Consider the following 15,106-nt stretch of genomic DNA (forward strand, 5'->3'; position numbering starts at 1 on the left):
ACCACTTCAAGCTCTTGGAGATGTTTGATCAGTCCCACAGTGGTGCCAGGGTGAGTAGGGCAAGGAGGGGTTTCTGATTTGGGGGCATCACAGCCATCATCCTTCCTTCTCCCTCCTGACAGAGCAGGAGCTCTCCCCAAGAAAACAAAACCAACTTCAGGTTCAAGAAGCCTTGTAGGAAGCAGATAAGTCACTGTGATATGTCCAGGCTTGAAATCAGCAGTGGGGCCGTTTGTGCTTACACCAGTTTTTTCATTTTGAGCTCTTATCAGATGAGTATGATGGATCTGGAAGCAGCCACAGACACTGCAGTTGTTTTCCTTGTGGCAGGAGGGGAAACTGGGGGCTTGGGCTGCACAATGAAGCTGTAAGAGATGCAGGTCAAAAAATAAAAAAAGAAAAGCTTTCCTTGCCAATCAGATGCTCAAAAGCAATAAAAGAAAAGCGGGGGGGTGGAATAGCATAGAAAATTAGTTGTAATTTCTAACCTTTTATTGTCTTGTATCACATTTGCTTTGCTGTGAGAGCTTTCCCAAATTAACAAAAACAATCCATAGTGTGACAAGACAGCAAGGGGCTCCCTCAGCCTCAGCTGGCACCTCTCCTGTTTGCAGATCTCAGGAACAACCACAGGCTCGCCTGAACAAATAACTGGGCTCCCTGCTGCCTTATCTCCCCACACCCCATTGTCCATCCCTCCTGCATGGTGTGTACCCAGCACAATGCCCCACCTCTTGCCCTGAAGCCTCCTGCCGTGATTAACTGTGGCATCTTTAATAAAACCTGCGGCAATATTTCCTTCTAAAGCAGAGCGAAGATTTAGTTTACCCACCCTCCTTCATTTTGCCAAATTTCATTTTTATTCCACTGTATAATTAATCAGGCATTGGTGCATATGACAGCTTGGCTTAAATTTAGTTCTCACTTCCCCTATGTCGCCTTGTCAGATGCAGCTGGCCGGTCAAACACGGGGTTGGGGTTGTCTGAAAAAGAGACACAAAAATTGCCAGCCTGGATCAGATCTCTCCTCCATCAACTCCAACATCTTGTCTCCAATGGCAACCAGCTCCAGGCACTCCAGAGAGCGAGAGGTGCTGGAGGAGAAGGATGCACCAACACCCAGCCTGCCCAGAGGTGTTCCTGAGCTGGGGGCTCCTCTGCCATCCGAGGGTGGAAGGACAGTCCCACATCCCTCCTGGGATCAGAGATCCTGCTCATCCCTGTGCTCACTCTGAGTGCCCCTGGGACAGCCAAGCCACTCAGAGCTCAAGGGTTTAGACCTGTGGAAATTCAGGGGGTAAAATGGGACAGATGATTTTCTGCAAAGTGCAGAACTCCAGGCACTGTAAGGCAGAATGTGAGATCATTTCAGTCCTGTACTGATCCCTACACCAGGGAAGTGCAGCACAGAACCTGCAGGTGCACAAAGCTGTGAGATTTATTTTTTACCTTTTCTCAGTGTAGAGTTTCTTCCCCAGTTTCATTCATTTCACCTTCTCACCAAACACCTGCAAGCTGGTTATGGGCACCACTGCAAGAACTTGCTTCTACTCCTTGATCCCTTCCCAACTCTCTGCAGATCTGTTCTTCCAGGTTATTATTCCCACAGATGGGTAAGCTGGACCTGTGTCTTGCCTTTTGCTGACCTGATCTGAGGAATGATCTCCCAAAGGAGGAAAAGGCTTGGACATGCCATTCCAGCACCTCTGCATTTCCTGCAAGGACTGTTCATATCAGGACATCAAATCGTGATGCAGTGGAGAGAGGATTTGGCAGGTGAAAGTCGTGGAGGATTAGGGTGTTTTATGAGGAAAGGAACTTGGGGGTGAGATCCTGGTCTGGAAGACACTGGGAAATAATTCTCATTTAAATAAGAGCAAATAAAGGCAAGTTCATGTTATATATTTGGGAAACAGAGGGAGAAATGGAGAGAGAAACAGAGACTTGTGAACAAAACACATTCCCACGTTTATTTATATGTACTGCCTAAATGCGAGACTTTATTGGACCAAAAGTGAAACATTACCTTTAAAAAAAAACAAATAAAAATCCCAAACAAACAAAAAACCAAAACAAAAACAAACACACAAAAACCCCCACAATATAACAAAGCAAATTGTCCCAAGTTTGAGGTTTTCTAAATGGGAGAACCAGGCAGGGCTTTCAATGGCATCTAGTGGTGCATTGCAGAGGCAGCCGATGGCACAGCTTCACTTCCAAAGTGGATTTCCCTGGGATAGTGGAGACTCTTCTTCAGGCTGGGGCATCACCACTTCCAAACTGGGTTTACAAGGAGGTGTTTTTGGACACAGCCTAATTCTGTCAAACCATCACAGCTTTGTGAAACACTTTGAGCATGAACACAAAACACTTGGAGTCTGCATTTCACCATGTGAACAAAACCTTGGGATCATACCAAGGAATGTTTGATCTCTCTGTCCCTGGATTTTGGGGCTTTGCCTGAGTCTGAGGGGACATCAGGCAGGTCTGGCCTGTTTGGAGGAGAGAACTGGGGCTGGGAAAATGCAGATGTGAAGGAGCTCTGAAGGTGCAAGTCCTCTGCCCTACTGGAGATGTCCATTTTGGAATAAGGTAAATTGTGCCCCAGTGGACAAATGGACACTGACCCAGCTGGGATGGCACAACCCTGGCCCCTTCCTCCAGAACCTTCTGGAAGTAAAGAAATCACACAAACAGTCTCCACCCCTCCAGTTTCTCCAGGTGAGCCCCTCTCCACGTCCTGTCCCTACTCTCTCCCTCCATGGTGCCACACACCCAGATGGGGCTGGGTGATGGAGCCCCATCTCCATACTCCAAAGGTATTATGGAAAAAGAAAGGATGGAAAGGGGAAACATTGCCCAAGGAGTCCTGAACATGACCTGGGGTCTACTGTGGTCTTACCTGCCTGTCCAGGACCTGCTGTGCATCAAAGCTTGAGTAAGGCAAACTGAAGGAGGGTTGTGTGTCCTGCTATAGAGTTGAATTTGCATGAATTCTCTCTTCACTGGACTCGGGTACAAGCTGCAGTGTAGGTGCACCCTCAAACTGGTGCTGCTGCCTCATGCTGCTGGTTTGTACTGGGATGGGAAATGCATCAGCAGACTTTAGCCCAAGCATGAACAGTGTGTAGAGTAAATCTGAGCTCCAGAGAACCTGTAAATTTTTCTGCGTGGTCTAAGTCAGACACCTCACCATCTCCTGCCTCAGTTTCCTGAGTTAAAGGGGAGAAGAACAGCATGTTTGCAGCCTTGAATCATATTTAGAAGGGGTTGGGAGGTGCTGGTGCATGCAGGAATGGGTGTTATTGTGCAGCCTCAGAGACATGGGACAGCCCCTAATCTCTGCCCCAGGGAAGAGTCGTGCTGCAGCAGCTTTTCTTCATTCCCATGCTCCTAAAACCTTGCCAGGGAAGCATCCTGGGCTAGACCTTCCTGCTGAACCCCTGAGCCCCATTGTGCAGGGCAGACCCAAGATGGTCTGGGTCTTTCCATGTGGTCCTGCTGATGCTCAGTCTTTCCCAGGCAGTGCTCATCCCTCTGCTAAACCTACTCCACACCCCTCTGTGTCCCCCCTTCTCAAATCCACCAAGTCACCGAGTATCAAGGGGATCCTTTGCTGGTAAATGGGCATAAACCCTCCCCACTCTGCCAAAGGGGATTGCAAACTGCTGCAGGCACAGGAATACTCTCTGGAATAATGCATCCTTCCTCTCTGGATGCAGAAATACTCCCTGGAATGCATCTTTCCTCTCCTGAAACTTCCTAGAGACTGGGAGGGAAGAGGGACGCTTGCAGTGCCGCATGATGTTTTCCTTCCCAGACCAACAAAAAATAAGGGAACATGCTCAGCTGGGACAAGAGGGAAAATGTCCCGAAGTGGCTGCCAGGGCAAGGGAGGGCAGGATGGGGACCAGGGATGCAGGGATGCAGGGATCCAGGGATGCAGGGACTACAATTCCCAGAAGGCAGCCGGAGGAGGGGACCCCTCCAGCTTTCCACTAAGACAGCGGAGCAGGAGAAGGACACCTGGGGCAGAAATCCAAATCCCCCTCGGCCCCTCCTGCCCACCCCTCGGCGGTGCCGGGACATCCCTCGGGGCGCTCCAGCGCGGAGCTTCTGCCCGGCTTCAACCCTGCTCGGCCGGGCTTGGCTCTTCGGCTTTGTTCGGCTTCACCCTTCCCCCGGCAGCTCTCGCTGCTGTTTAGGTCAGATTTCCTTTAGGCCAGCCCTGCTGCGGTCACCGCACGGTGTCCGGGCGGGTCCCGGAGGATGCTCCGGAGGAGGGAGATGCCAGCGCGCACCTGAGGGACCGCCCAGGTAAGAGGGGCTCGGCCACCAGCCCTGCCCGCTGTTCGGTCCCCAAAGCCAAGGGAACGACACAGCCGCTCCCTGGGACCCGGTCCTGCCCTTCCCGCAATCCCTGAGCCCCGTGGAAATGGAAGAGTCGATTTGGATGCGGAGGATCGGCAGAGTAGAAAGAGGGGAGAAAAAATAAAAGGCAGAAAGTAGGCAGGAATTTCTTCTTTAGCGTTGATCTGAATTTAAGGATTTGTTGTTCTTTGCCAGAATTCCTGACGATTGACAGGCTGTTGGCAGTGAGAGATTTCTCTAAGGGATAAGTGTGAGCATCCCTGGTGAGGGGACAGGCTGTGGACATCACAGTGACCCCTGGCACCTGCATCACCCAGACCCCAGGAGGGTCCTTGGTGCCCAGGGTTAAAAACGAGGTTCACTTTCCTGGCAAATTTTAAAAGGTTTAATAAAAGACAATAAGAAACAATAAAGCAAAAGGTTATAATGTCTGGGTGCTTGGCATTCAGCCAAGAGCACACAATAACTCAGAAAACACTTTGTTAAATGCATCAACCTGTTGCATATTCATAGTTCTTCATGCATTATTTAAAATCATTCCCCCCCTCCCAACCTGTAAATCAACATTTTTTCCTTCCCTGGGATTCTGGTGTCCAATAATCCAAGAATGTGAAGAATTTCCTGATTATCTTTTTTACCATTCTCTGATTTAGCTACATGAACAAAAGTTTTTTACATCACCATGTTATAGTCAAAGAAAAAAAAAAATTCTCATACTACTATTTCTAAGTTTTGTTAATAGCAGAATTAAAATAAACTGTATTCATACAGCAAAGTTTTCCAACATTATACACACAGCATTAATTTTAATATTTGTGACAAGCCAATAATATAATATGTACTTGTAACACAGGCTAAATCCACTACCCACTTAATGACTTTCCTTAATAAACACACAATATTGAACTTTTCTGAGTCCTCTTTCCAGCCTGGCTGCTGCTGGGGCTTTGTCTGCTTTAAGCTAAAACCTGTTGTGTTTTCACAGCTGCTCCCACATTAATGAAGGCGTTCTGGCCCACCTTGGAGTGCTCCCTCCAACAGCAAACACTAAACCCAGTTCCTGCTCTAGGTGGGTGTGTTTTGTCTCTCCTGGCTCAGTATGACTTTGCAGGTAGTTGGGTTTTGGGTTGTATTACTATTACTATTACCATTACCATTACTATTACTATTACTATTACTATTACTATTACTATTACTATTACTATTACTATTACTATTACTATTACTATTACTATTCCTACTATTATCTTCTTGGTCAAAGGACAGAGGACTATTCTGAGAGTAAATCACTAGCATGGCAGTAGTAGAGCTGATACCTCAGTGTCATTGCAGCAGTGAATGCCTCACAGACCCCCAAAACTTTGGGAAATCCTCCTGTTCCTGCCCTTTCTGCCAGTGTCCAGTGGCTTCCTAGGCCCCAGGTTCAGTGTCTTGTGGAGCACTCAAGGTGCCACCCGTTGTGTTGATAAACTGGACACAGGAGGTGCAGAAGAAATAATAACCTAATAATTTTCCATTTATTTTTTCAGTCTGGCAGTTTGGGTCTCCAGAATAGCACAGAAGCCTTTCCAGAAATGCCAGGGAAGCCTCTCCAGATGAGAGGAGGATGGAGATGGATCCACAAGCATTTCATCTACAAGCTGAGGTGTCAGAAGGCTGAGCAGTGAGAGAAGCAGGACACCGTGTTGGCCCTGAGCTGGTGGAGAGCAGCAGCACCCTGTTCCCACACATCCATCCCAATCCAGGACAAGATTTCAAACAGCAAAGCAAGCTGTGACAGCCTTGGAAGGAGCCCCAGTCCCCTCACCTGTGAACTGTGGATAAAATTGTTCATGTGAAGCTCACTGTCAAATCCCTCTGCTCTGGTGGAAATTCCCTTGGGGACAGAAAAGGCAAATATATGGGTGAAAACAACAAGTCTAGGATGTTCCAGGGACATCTAAGGATCACCCTTGTTAGAAAAATGGGTCTGAGTCTGTGGTGAGTAGAAATATCTCTTCAGGACTGGGAAATCCTTCCTTGGGAATTTATGGCTGAGACAAACTGGACAAAGCCTCTGTGGGAGGTGCTGAGGGGCAGGGGTGCAGCAGAGCCTGTCAGTGGGGACAAAATGTGAATTTATTGGCATTTATTTCCTTTCTGTTAGCCAAGCTATAGAGAATTTTGCCAGGAACAGGAGCTGCAATGAGAGGATTTCCAGCTGCATTATTTTGTCCCTGCATAGACAGGGCAGTGAGTCAATGCCAGCAGCTCCCCTGGACATGACTGGATCTTCCACCCTTGACCATGGCCAGTCCTACCTTCTGGGGAAAATCAGGGCTGACAGCTTGTAATATCTCCTCAATAAATAAGTGTTTTAAGAAAAGAAGAAAAACTGAACCTCTTTTCTCGTTTTTTGGGTGGGTTTTTTTTTGTTTGTTTTTTTTTGTTTCACAATTATCACAGGGAGAGCCACACTCTGTTCTCCCCACACTGCACCAGGTGAGCAGTGCCAGAGACAGATGTGCACCAGTGGCAACCAAATGGGTTTAACTGGGGATTATCACAGAGTCACAGAATGGTTTGGGTTGGGAGGGACCTCAAAGATCATCCAGTTCCAACCCCGTGCCATGGGCAGGGACATCAGGATTGAACAAAGCCAAATCTTCACTGTAGTAAAATAGCTATCATCCTTTTCTTGCTAAATCCATTAAAGGGGCCCCCAGATAATAACAAAATGCTTAAAATCCAAATCATTGCCCCATTTTGCACTGCATAGGTGTAACAGAAACCCACCTTTGTAAGCATTCCCTGAGCAGTCTCTGTCACCAAGGAAAAGGATGCCCACAAGGCCTGATTTTACAGTGAATTCATGGGTAAAACTGAAACCAGTGGAGTTAAATCTAAGTAAAAGTCATGTTAATGAAGAGACATCCAGGCTCTGATGACTTTTAAAAAGAAATCTGGTTTTGCACTGGAGTAATGCTTATCTTGAGACAAGCTAGGCACATTTTTTCCATGGAATTCGGGAGGAATTTGGCCAAGGATCACCTCATTGACAATCTGTGTGTATGAATTCAGCACCAGTCCTGTCTCCAGCATTCAGCACGGCCTGTCTGGATGGAGATGGAGCTGGGCACAGGCTGTGGTGGGCAGTGTTGGAGCAGGAGAGCTCCTCTCATGGTCCATGGGACACAGTTGGTGCTTGGTGTGTCCTGCTGTGATGGGAACCAGAGGGTCCTTGGCCCTCAGAGCAAACATGTGCTCCAGCAGAAGTGCCTTGGGATGTTTACTTGTCCTCTGAGAACAGGCTAGTTCCCATGAGAACTGCTTGGAGAATCCCAGGCTGTGGAGAGTCTGATGTCCCCAGAGATGGGGAGTGAGGGGAGGAACAAGACCAGGGTGAAAACTGGGTGAGCAGCAGGGCACTGAGTATCAATCACACACTTCCTAACGAGCTTTACCTGCTCAGATTTGACTCTCAGCCTCCATGGGGAATGAGTATTTGCCCACCACCACCACCTTGGCTGCCTCTCATCCCATCCAGAGCCAAGGGGAAGCAGGGAGATAGCAGCAGGTGAGGCCAGGTAGAACTCAAGGGGTGCTTGGATGGAGCCACTGCCTCCATCTCCTGATCCAAACCACAGAGAGATCTCCTGATCCTCCCTTCAGAGGGATTTCTTGTGCTGGAACAAAGCCAGGGTGAGAGATCTCCATCAGAGCACCAAAGCTTCTGCCTTGTCATCCCCTGCAGATCTTCTGAGTGAGGCCATAGAAAAATCTGTGACCTCATCCCTTCCAATGCAAACCATTCCACAATTCTATCATTTCATCCCCAGGAAATGTACCTGGTGCAACAGCACAAGGTCACAGATGTCAGGGGAGCTCCCTTCTCCTTTCTCCTTTCTCCTTTCTTCTGCTTTGTCCTCCAACAAACCAACTGTCCCATTGTGTCCTCTCACATCCTTAACCAAAAACCAACAGAACCAACCAAAGCAAAAAGAGAATGGGAAAACATCCACTGTGACAGGGCATGATCCAGACTGAAAAAAATGAAAACTAGAGCTGTGTTTCCCGAGATTTCAAATTTCAAATATAATAGAATTTCCTTCCCATGAGGATACTAAATTCCTGTAAAAGACAGGTATCGTTTTTCAGCCTAATTTTGGAAATGCAGAAACTAAGGGAAAGATTGGATCTCAACAAAATCCCATAAGCAGGATATGTCAGAGGCACACCCTCATCCTTCTGTTCCCCCATCCCATGCTCTGAAGCCATTGTGGACTCATTTAATCTGAATAATCACATCAGGACAAATTGGCTTGACTTCTAAGTGACACACATGTGAAATCAGAAAACACAACCTGCACAAAATATGCAGTGCCCAACACAGACTGAACTCCTTTTTTACAGAGCTATTTTTTTTCTAGTTAATAATGAATAAACTAATAACATTTTCTTTTAAAACTCCTAATTCTGAGAGTGTGTCCTCAACATTTTGACCTGTACTGCCAGAGGAGGGTGTTACTGATAAATAGCCAGGCTGAGTCCAGCCAGGACAAGGACACTTCTCCAGCCCTGAGGGCACCCAGGGCTGCCCTGCACCCATTTGGCATCATCCAGCTCTGCCATGGGACTCACCCTGGCTCCAGCCCTGCCTCAGGCTAAAAGTTTCAGCATGAGAGCTGAGAAAATTGTGCTGTGCACAGGAACATAATTTTTTTTTCTCAGTGAGGTGGCTTAGGGTTCCCTTCACCCTGAATCAGCACATGTCCAGCAGTCACCTAATGCTCCAGGAGCTGACCCAGCTGGCATTATTTTGGTGGATTTATTGTGGTTTTCTGAGGGCATCAGCAGTGCTGGTTGTAGCCACAGCCTAATCCAGGCAGGCTGCTCCAGAGCTCCCAGGAACAGGCATCCCTGGGAGCTGAGGATTCACTGGGAGACTCCCAGACACAGGGAGGGAACAATTTTCCTGGACTCTACCTCACCCTGTCAGGCAGAGGATGCTGACCTGGGCTCTGCCAGTGTCACACCACATGTCTTATTTCAAGTCCCCTCACATTTCCCTTTTTGCTGAGAGTTTTGAACTTCACAGACAAAAATGTCATGGAAGAGGAGAGCAGGAAGGCTCATGGAGTGATTCCTGGGGCAGTCCTGTGATGGGCCAGGAGCTGGACTCGATGGTCCTCGTGTTTCCCCTCCAACCTGGGATATTCCAGGAATTCTCTGATTCTTTCCTTGCCCATCTCTAAGGGGCTCAGCCACATGCACAGAGTGAGAACACCCACGTGGACAAACAGAGGTACCTGCTGGGAATTTATAATGCAAAGCAGCTGAGTTTAGCTGCCTAAAAATAGCAATTAAAAAGGACAACTATTGTAAATAAAAAGCCATTTCCAGCCTGCTGCAGCACAGGCACTGCATCTCCCTAAAGCAACACCTGGACACCAAACCTTTTTCTAGCCCAGATTTCACAGGTTGCATCCCCCCACTTTATTCTCTCCCAGTAGATCTGTTTGATTTTGAAGATTCCTTTCAGCATTCCTGTCCTTTTAATTGGCCTTTTTTTCCTTGCATTTGTTCTGCTGCTGGAAAATTCATCAGCCCTAAATAGGCAGAGTGATAACAGACCGTGATAACACGAACATACACAAAACTATCACGTGGAAAATTAATCCATTCACTGGGAAACAGGCTGTGGTGGACGACTGCTGCTTCCTGAAAGCTTTGTAGCCTTTTATGTTTTGTGCAAAATGTTCTTGCTCCAGTAATCTTTGCACAGCTCTGCCCTATTTCTGCAAGCTACAGACACAGCCAGGCTGGCTCAGCCCTCGCTGCCCTTGGCTCAGGGATTTTCTTTCAGGAATGAAATGACAGCAAGGAATAAATTACCCAGCGCCCCTTTTCTCGCTGATTTCTTTTGCCCACCTTATGTCTTGCTAATATTCCCTCTGCACACAAACAAACTGGAGCTGGGATGGTGGAGAGGCAGCCACGGACATCACATGGCAAAACTCCTGCCCTGATGAGGTGACGGCTTTTCCAGCCAGGGGATTGTGAGTGATGAGTGCCAGACCGTGTTCCTGGAGCAGGGATGCAAGGAGAAAAGGCTTTGCCTCAGCATCCTCCAAATGAGACCCTGGAGGGCAATTAGAGAGCTGGACACAGCTTTGGAAGAGAGAAGCAGCTCTGTGTTTATGGGATGTGGCTGGGGCTTTCTAGAAAAGTTTGACAGCCGTGGGGTGAATGGAGATAAATTCTCATAACAAAGCCTCTCACCTGCAAATCTTCCCAGTGTCGAGTCAGAAAATTAAGAAAGTTTGGAGTAGATGCGTTTTTCCCTACCTCAGTCATTGCAGGTCCATGGGGGGAGATTTTTGGGGGTGTCTTGTGCAGGGATAGGAGTTGGACTCAATGATCTTTGGGGGTCCATTCCAGCTCAGGGTATTTTGTGATTCTGTGATTCTGTGCTTTATCTCACCTGAACTCCTGATGTCAACACCTGAGCTGGTCACCCCTAATTCAAAACCAAAGGGAAGAAGCAGAGATGGGGAAGGTGATTTTTCTGCTCCGTGTAAATTATGACTTTGGGATCAGACTCCAGGACTTTCTGGCTGGGTCTCCACGAGCAGCAGAGAGGAGCCAGGCTTGGAGTGAGACACCCCCATCAGTCCATGGTGCTTTTAGTCTACAGAATCCAATCCATTTGGGAAGAACAGCCAGGAGTTTTTAGTTATTAGACACAGATGGTGCACGGGGTCAGCCTGCAGATGCCTCTGGTACAAAACCCCCCCTCTGGCAGTGCTGTTGTTGCTGCAGGCAGGAGGGTGGAAAGGCTGGTACAACCCACAGAAATTCCCAGTTTTATGACTTTGTTTCATTAACTGGTAAGCAGAAGGTACTTAGGCAGGACATGGAGTAACTATCAGGAGTGCAATATTAATATATGATCCAGTGTTGATTGCTGTTCATGGAACAAAATAAATTACATTTTGCACTTATCCTTCATTTTACTATCACATCCCATCATGCTTTTGCAAAGTAGGATCCTCCAGCAACAAGATTCACTCTTCCCCCTAGACTTTTTCTGTATGTGCTCTGATTTGCAGGTAATTTGCCTCTATAAAAGCTGTAGTAAAGAAAGATGTGCATCAGTTCTGTCGGATTCAAGTCATCCTGAATGGGATAAAGGTGGGGGAAGTGAGAATTTGGGATGGAAGCATCCACTTTGGACCAGGAAACCATCATCCTCATCTTGATTCAGCTGAGGGGAGGATTCTGTGAGGCTGAGGTTTTCCTGCAGGAATCACTGAGAGGGAACTTAACCTTCCAAGTCTCTCTTTAAACATCTAGAAAAGCACACTCAGGATCCTCACTCCTGTTGGTGTAAGTCAGTCTGGGAAAATCTGTCACAGAGGTACCTGGGATACTCCTTTGGGGACATCTCTGAGACAGAGGTCACTTGGTGACCCAGTGGGATGTTTCAAGGCCAGGTTCATGGGTTTTGGGGCAACCTGGTCTAGTGGGAGATGTCCCTGGACAGGGGATTGGAACTGGATGAGCTTTCAGGTCCCTTCCAACCCAAACCATTCCATGACTCCATGATTCTTTCCTTAGCTGTTTTCCAAGCAGCTCTTCACTGAGCAGGTGAATTTCTGGATTCTCCAGCCTCCATCAATCCCCATTGCCATTTGCTGGTCAAGAGAGCATCTCTGTTCCTTCTCCCCCACAGAGGACATTTGTTATGCAGAACAAAAAATATTACATTGCTGTGTTTATTTAATCAAGTCAAAATTCATAGGCAGCATCTGTGCAGAAGATAAAATGTTCTGGGACAGTTTAGTCCTTTTCTTATCTGAGTGATTAGGGTTATGTAAAGTCTTTTCTCTCAAACACAGAGATGGAGTTTCATAAGCAACGGACCAAAATAGTGCCAAGAGTCCAACCACCTCTCCTCGATCACAAAGGATTAGTACAATTAATCTGTGGGCATTAGTAACCAGCAGGGTTTTGCATGGAGGATATAATATATATTTATTATTTCATATCTGATTCCTCCAAGAGCAGAAAATTCAGCTTTGGACTTTGCTCTTTGTTATCGCTATATTTTTTGCAAATGGCTCTGTGGGATTTGGAAAATTACTGAGGGGCTCCTGCTCAGGGGAAAATAAAGCTCAAGGATAGTTAAGATGGGAGGTGATTCTCCTCCTTCACTCTCACGAGACCCCATTTGTAGAGCTGTGCCCTGCTTTGGGGTCCCCAGCATGAGAAGAACACGGATCTGCTGCAGTGAGCCCAGGGGAGGCCATGGAGATGCTCCAAGGGCTGGAGCCCCTCTGCTCTGGAGCCAGGCTGGGAGAGCTGGGGGTGCTCACCTGGAGAGGAGAAGGCTCCAGGGAGAGCTCAGAGCCCCTGCCAGGGCCTGAAGGGGCTCCAGGAGAGCTGGAGAGGGACTGGGGACAAGGGTGTGCAGTGATGGGACAAGGGCCGACCAACAGCCGCCAGAAAATGCAGAGCAGAGGAAGAACAGCCCAAACACAAAGAGATCTTTCCTCCTTCCTTCCTTTCAAAGCTGTCACCTACTAATTTTATTAATTATTCACCACTTCCTGTGTTAGAAGAGAAAATTAACTTTTCTATTTTACTCCTCCTCTTCAAACTTCCTAAAAGTGGGGGTGATCCTCAACTGAATGCACAGCTGATCCAAGGGATGCAAGGGGAGATACTGAGGGACTCAAGTGTATCCAGAAGAGGGAATGGAGCTGGGGAAGGGGCTGGGGCACCAGGAGAGGCTGAGGGAGCTGGGAAAGGGGCTCAGCCTGGAGAAAAGGAGGCTCAGGGGAGAACTTCTGGCTCTGCACAACTCCCTGACAGGAGGGGACAGCCGGGGTGGGTGGGTCAATATCTTGTCCCAGATAACAAGAGTTTGGATAAAAGGAAACAGCCTCAAGAGCTCGAGACAGGTGAGGTTTAGATTGGATATTAGAAACAATTTCTCCACCAAAAGTTTAGTGGTGGACTTGGCAGTGCCGGGTTAACAGTTAGACCTGATGATCTTAGTGCTTTTTTCCAATCTAAAGGATCCAAGTGTAACTTAGAAAAACCAGTGGGGTTTGGCAGCACTTTTCATTTTTCTGAGCTTTATGAGATGAATGGGCAATGTTCTCCTGTCCCCATGCAGGAGATGGCTGCAGATTACAGAGGTGTTACATGATCAGCCCGGATGGGAACATGGAAATGAGGGTGGCAGAGCCATGTGGAGTCAGACTCTGCTCATAATACTAAGCTCTGCCTGTGTGGCACAGAGGGTGAATTGCAGGTCACAGCAAAGATAGCAATCAAAAAGGTTTAAGCTGAGCTTCCAAAGTGCATCTGTTAGAGCCATCTTTGTTAGGACAAGCCTGTTAGGACAACCACCTTCAATGGTTTTTATTTTTTTATCAAGGCAATTTTTGCAACACACCAGCCAGGTAAGGTTCATGTTGTTGACTTCAGACTCCTTTCCACAGCATCCCATCCCAGCAGCAGAGCAAAACCGGAGGTTTCATGACATCTGTTGGCAAAGCCCGCTTGAGACTGAGCCAAATTGTGTCCTGGACCCTGCCAATCACAGAGGCTGCACTACAACCATCCAACCATCCACTCTTGGGATGCTTGGAGAGGAATTGGAGCACCCTGGTCTAGTGGGAAGTGTCCCTGCCCATGGCAGGGGGTCAGAACAAGATGGTTTTAATTTCCTTCCAACTTGAACCATTCCATGATTCATTCCAGGCACGGTTCTGTGCACTCCCCTGAAGATGAAATACCACGAGCTACATTTCTAAGCCTCTCACAGGCTTGTTGTCCCACTTGCATTAAAATCCATGCTGCAAAGCATTTTCAGCCATTGAATTAACAAAGAGCACTAGAGCCACAGTACTGGAAGTACAGGGCTGCAGCACAACCCAGAAGAGATAAAAATAAACAATTTCAGTGCCTAAACACCATCTTTCCACTCGCTATTCTCTGCCTGACAGCACCCTCTCCTGGGAAGCAGGTGCTGTGTGCTCCCTGCTCAGCTCCCATCGGTGCTGAGCAGCCTCAGGATAAGGGCAGAGCCTCCCAGGGTGAGTTTAGGCAGAGAGGCATCAGGGAGCCTCTTCTGAGGTTGGATATTTCTGCATGAGCGAGTGCTGGTCACTCACAGCACCCAGATATGAGGTACCCACAAGGGGATGGGAGCAGCTCCCAGCACTGGCACTGGTAAAGCCTGGCAAAGTGCTGCTTGGGGGTGCTGGAGTTAAATCTGCACTGTCCTGCAAAGGACTGCCCTAAATTTATGTCGTCAGATGTGTCCCAGCCCTTTCATTTGTTTGAAACACAGGTGAGCCATCAACTTTTTGGAAATCGTGAGTTTTAGAGCACTTGTGTTCAGCAGGGTACATCTCACAGGCTGTGAGCTAAGAAGGGGGAGACCAGCTCAGCTGCCCAGGGATGCTGGGCAGGGCTGGGGCACCACCATCAGCATCCATCCAGCACGGGTCCAGCTCCCACCTCCTCCAAAATCCTCATCCTTTGCCCTCTGCAACAGCAGGAGTACCTCATTTGTGCCTGGCATTAGTCTGGTTCCCACTTGAACAAATTAAACATCGTGCAGCTGGCTCAATAAATTGTTTTATATGTTAAATAACAAGGTTTTTAACTACAAACCACACACAGGGCTTACCTGCATCCAGGGCTAAAACACCCCTTTGAAGCCTAAGCAGTGAAGCCC

At 47.8% G+C, this 15,106-nt stretch overlaps 1 long non-coding RNA gene across 1 annotated transcript; it reads left to right on the forward strand.

Annotated features, from left to right (window-relative positions):
- The first annotated feature begins 3,980 nt into the window (after window positions 1-3,980).
- Window positions 3,981-6,743, forward strand: LOC148225053 (uncharacterized). Its single transcript, XR_015798787.1, has 3 exons — window positions 3,981-4,317; window positions 5,357-5,440; window positions 5,901-6,743. It is a non-coding gene; the product is annotated as an uncharacterized LOC148225053 (long non-coding RNA).
- The last annotated feature ends 8,363 nt before the right edge of the window (window positions 6,744-15,106 follow it).

This window comes from Sturnus vulgaris, chromosome 1 (assembly GCF_052056855.1).
Source record: "Sturnus vulgaris isolate bStuVul1 chromosome 1, bStuVul1.hap1, whole genome shotgun sequence".
Taxonomy (NCBI): Eukaryota; Metazoa; Chordata; class Aves; order Passeriformes; family Sturnidae; genus Sturnus; species Sturnus vulgaris.